This window comes from Coenobita brevimanus, chromosome 74, assembly GCF_032717465.1.
Source record: "Coenobita brevimanus isolate Jiangsu-jjx chromosome 74, ASM3271746v2, whole genome shotgun sequence".
NCBI lineage: Eukaryota > Metazoa > Arthropoda > Malacostraca > Decapoda > Coenobitidae > Coenobita > Coenobita brevimanus.
The window spans coordinates 30,764,158-30,769,107 of record NC_137027.1 but is presented as its reverse complement, the minus strand read 5'-3'; the positions used below and the strand labels follow the sequence as shown (position 1 = coordinate 30,769,107).

Genomic DNA, 4,950 nt, shown 5'->3' with positions numbered 1-4,950 from the left:
TTGCCGTGGAGGAGATTACTAAATTTAATTCTCTTTATTTCGTCTATTCCATACACAAATTAAACTCTTTGGGTAAAATTTAGCATTTCTGTTGTGTTTATTGTTCCCCTAATGCCCCTCAAACACCAAGTTTATTTGACTGTATTCACAACTAAGTGTAATCAACATTAATACTGCATCAGAAATTACTATCCTGGGTGATTTTAATGTCTATAATGATGGATGGCTCACTTATTCAGCCAGAAGTGATGACTCTGGTCTTGAATGTGAGCAATCTGCAGGCTCATTTAATCTCACCCACTTAATCAGTCAATCAACCCGTGTACCAGACAACTCCAGTCAAAATCCCCACCTATTGGACGTGTTTCAAACAACCAATTCAGATAATTATTATGTCGAAGTGAAGTCCCCCTTCAGATCCTCTGGTCATTGTCTGATACAAGCCACCAGTTCAACACCTACCACGTCCTCCTGCTCTGAACCTGTTATGGTGTCTAAATGGCACTACAACAGGGAGACTGGGTGGGTTTCCAAAATTTTTTCATGAATGTTTCTTTGACCTCTTGTTTCTCTTAAGATGCAAACTCACATTGGGCTACATACAGATTACATTAAAGTCGGCATGGAAACATTCATACCCCATCATAGTTACAGAAAAAGATGTAATTAACCTACATGGTTTGACAACAATTGTGATAGAGTAACATAACAAGAAACAAGAGCCTATAACACTTACACAAAGACCAAAACTAAAGGAACCTTTACCTTTAAGAAGCCTTTATTATAGAAACATCAGAAACCGTGCCAAAACTATTATCAATCTTTCTAAATCAAACTTTTTTCATAGACAAGCTAACAAACTACTAAACAACCCAAATGATAAAATATTCTGGTCTACCCTTAATTAATTCAAATCTAACTTCACTACCACCTCTTCCATTCCACTGTTACAGTCCCCCAATGGAAATCTAGTATGTGACCAACGCAGAGAAGTCAACCTTCATCTTGATATTTTTTCAACAGTCACCCCTGAACACAGAAAGTCACAGTATTCCTGTACTTGATTTTAATTCCCCTCAATTACCCCATTTCAAGATTCACATAAGATACGTATGGGCTGTATTACAGAATCTCTCAAGCAATAAAGCTACTGGTCCAGATGAAATTCCTTCAATTGTATGTAAAAATTGCTCCCCAGTGTTGGCTCCTGTATTGGTAAAATTTTTCTGCTTATGCATCTATACCTCAAGTTTTCCAGCCTCTTTGAAAGAAGCAAATATCCACCCTGTTCCTAAGAAGGGGGCCACTTCTGATCCATCAAACTATAGACCAATCGCTATAACTTCCGTTCTTTGTAAAGTTTTTGAGACACTAATAAACACATAGTCAAGCACCTAGAAATCAATAAATTTATCAATGATCGGCAGTATGGATTAAAACAAGAATGTTCAACTGTAGACATTTTTTGCCTTCTTACCCATTAGATTAACAAAATAATAGATCAACATGATGAAACACACACAATAGCATTTGATATTTCAAAAGCACTTAACAAAGTGCGGCAGCAGGCCATATTGTCTAACATGTCACACTGTGGCCTTGCCTCACTGGTTCCTCTAATTTCGGCTTAAATTCATAATAGAAAAATACTGGTAATGGTAGATGAAATTAATTCCCAGTTTCATTCCATAAATGCTGGCATACCTCAGGGATAAGTTTTGGCCCCAACTCTCTTTCTCATTCATGTCAATGACCTCCTATGTCACTCACAACCCAATACACTCTTATGCTGATGACTCGACACTTCATAGTTCTTACACATTTAGTACCTCCTTTACACAATCTGATAATATAAATTCCCAGATAAACACAGCAATTTCTCTGAACCAGGACCTTTCTGAAAAAATCAGTAGGTTCAGACAAATCTAGTGTCATTTAATACTCAGAAAACTAAATGCATCAATTTCTCCAAAAGAAAGAATCCGTCAGACTCCCACATTACTTTAAATGATGTCATTATTCCCATATCCACTACACTTGATATCCTAGGTGTCAAACTAAACACCAACCTAAACTGGACAGCTTATGTTAAATCCCTTCCTAAAAATGTTTCTAAAAAATTGGGACTTCTGTACCGAGTTCGTGAATTCTTCACTGACGAGCAGTTGGCCACAATAGACAAAAAGTAAAGTGTATTCTTAGATCTAATACTGTTCGCCACTGTGGAGTGGATGTGGAGCAGTTGCAATAAGGCAGTTGGAAAAAATTCAAATGAAGCCATTAGAGTAATTAATAATCCTGTCATTACGGTGGACCTCCCCCCATTACCAGTACATTGAGATGTTCCATCTTTACCATTATTTTACAGATATTTTTACCGTAACTCCTCTGACGAACTTACTTCTGTTGTGCCTCCCCTCCACATTTTCCCTCGAAATGCTCGGGCAGGTGGGAGCGCCCGTGAACTTACACTCTATCCCCCGCAATGCAGAACCTCTACTTATCAAAATTCATTTATCCCCAGAACTACTACTCTCTGGAATTCACTTCCTGGGAGTTGCTTCCCACAAACATTTAATCCACTTTTATTTATATCCAATTCTCAGAAATATTTTATGAACTTTAGGCACACGCACGTGTTTTTTTATTTCCTTTGTTTTTCCTTCCTCCATTCATTCTGTTTAAGAAATAAAGTGTATATTAAATTGCCAAGGAAACGTTTTTACGGAATATCCACAAATACCGTTCTTTTTCTTCTAATTATCCACCATCATTCTTCTCCTCCACTTCTCATTATCCACCATCATCACCACCACTACCACCTTCATCATTCTTCTTCTCCTCCTCCCCATTATCATCATCGCCATCATCATCTTAAACGTAAGTCAGATGAACTATCACCCTCAGTCAGCCTTTCCCTCTTTCCAAGGCCTCCATCCTTTTAAACTCTCTATCAGACAGCCTGAAGGAGCAAGGGGGCTGTTGTTGTCTAGATTTCTGTCTATAATACCAGTCAAAAATACCCACACCACACAGGACAATACCACAACAGTCAATAATAGCCACACCACACCACACCACCACACAGGATAATATCACACCAGTCGATGATAACCACACCACACCACAACACAGGACAATACCACACCAGTCGATAATACCCACATCACACCACAACACAGGATAATACCACCCTAGTCAGTAGCAATCACACAACACCACACAAGATAATCCCACGAAAGTCAGTAATACCAACGCCACACAGGATAATGAGATATGGTATTTCACTCTCTGAACAATATATCTAGCGAGAGAGAGAGAGAGAGAGAGAGAGAATTTTTTTTTTTTTTTACCTTTTCATGTAATCCATATCACATCCAAGCGATTATATTAAGCACAGGAGAGAATTCTGGAACAAAGTGGGGGGGGGGAGACAGAGCCCTCAATAACCCCTTCAAACTGCTAGTCACGAGCAAGTGCTATGGGAGGGATGTAGAGCCGTAGCATTATCTTATTCTGCCACTGAGCTACGTGAAATAAGGTGCAAAAGGACGAAAAACTGGGCCAGGCTAAGGGGAACGGGATATATTTGTCACTGTTTTTGTTGTTGATGGTTTCTTGTTATTGTTTTTGTTGTTTCCTGTTTTTCTACTTTGGTGTTATTGTAATGTTGTGGTATTGTTGTTCTTGTTCTTTGTTCTTGTTTATTTGTCATTCTTGTTGTTCTGTTATTGTTGTTTTTGTTGGTGTTCTTGTCGTTCTTGTTGAGGATAATGGAGCCGAGTTCTTGCTTACGACTGCCATACTGCGCGACGACCACTGGGGGCTTCACGACGACCTTTACCACTACTCACACTGCCGATGCTGGGGTCACCTCGAGTCGTACTGATCGTCTTCGTTGTCGCTGTGGTCGTGGTGGGCTCCTCAGACGACCTCTTCCTACTGAAGGGACAAGATATTTTGTCGCAGCGACAAATGCCGTCTCCATACAAGCTGCAGCAGGGATAGGACTCACACTCGGCCTTGCTCTGACCTGTTGTGGGTTAGGAAGTAAAAATAATAGTAGTAGTGATAATAATAACAATAGCAGCAGTGATAATGATCACAATAATAGTGAGAATAACAGTAGTAGTGATAATAACAGTAGTGGTAATCGTAACAATAACAGCAATAGTAATAATAAGAATAGAAGTGATAATGATAGTAATAGTGATGATGATAAAAGTAATAGTGATAATAACTATAGTAGTAGTGATGATACCAGCAGTGATAACAGTAATAGTGTTAATAACAGTAGTGATAACAGTAGTAGTGATGACAATAGTAGTAATGATACTATTAATGATAACAGATATAATAATAACAATAGTAGCGAGTGATAATAATACTGATAATAGTAGTAGTAATAATGATGATAACAGCAATAATAACAAACCTTTACCAAAGACGTATCCCCATCATGAGGTAAGGAATATATACGGGTATATATGCACTAATAGTTATGCCAATTTCATATATATATATATATATATATATATATATATATATATATATATATATATATATATATGTATATACAGGGTGTAACGCGACGTATGACAAAAACTTACACCAATGATCTATCATGTAATTTTGAGTATATTTTGTTCTATAAACATATGCTCTCTGCGACCCCAGTTCAGTACCCAGCATTCGGCTGTTTTGTGTAAAAGCTCGTCTCTTGCATGCGCCATTGGGTGAGAGCTTCGCAGGGCGACGGGAGACGAGTATTATTAGCTTATACTGTACTATACATAAAAATCCCATATCCTATCAGTACACACGAGTTTTAAGAAGAAACTTTACGTAGTCTATTGATCCTTTAACATCAAGTCATGCATTCATGCAATTCTTTTGCACATATCGACTGTAATTAAGGATTAAATTCAAATTTTATGGCTTGCAAGGGAG

At 38.0% G+C, this 4,950-nt stretch overlaps 1 long non-coding RNA gene across 1 annotated transcript in view; it reads right to left on the bottom strand.

The window, feature by feature from the left end:
* Positions 1-3,317: 3,317 nt before the first annotated feature.
* Positions 3,318-4,950, bottom strand: part of LOC145407908 (uncharacterized) — a 22,730-nt gene continuing 21,097 nt past the window's right edge. The window contains exon 2 of the long non-coding RNA XR_013898818.1: positions 3,318-4,033. This is a non-coding gene — a long non-coding RNA (uncharacterized LOC145407908). The remainder of the gene's footprint in view (positions 4,034-4,950) is intronic.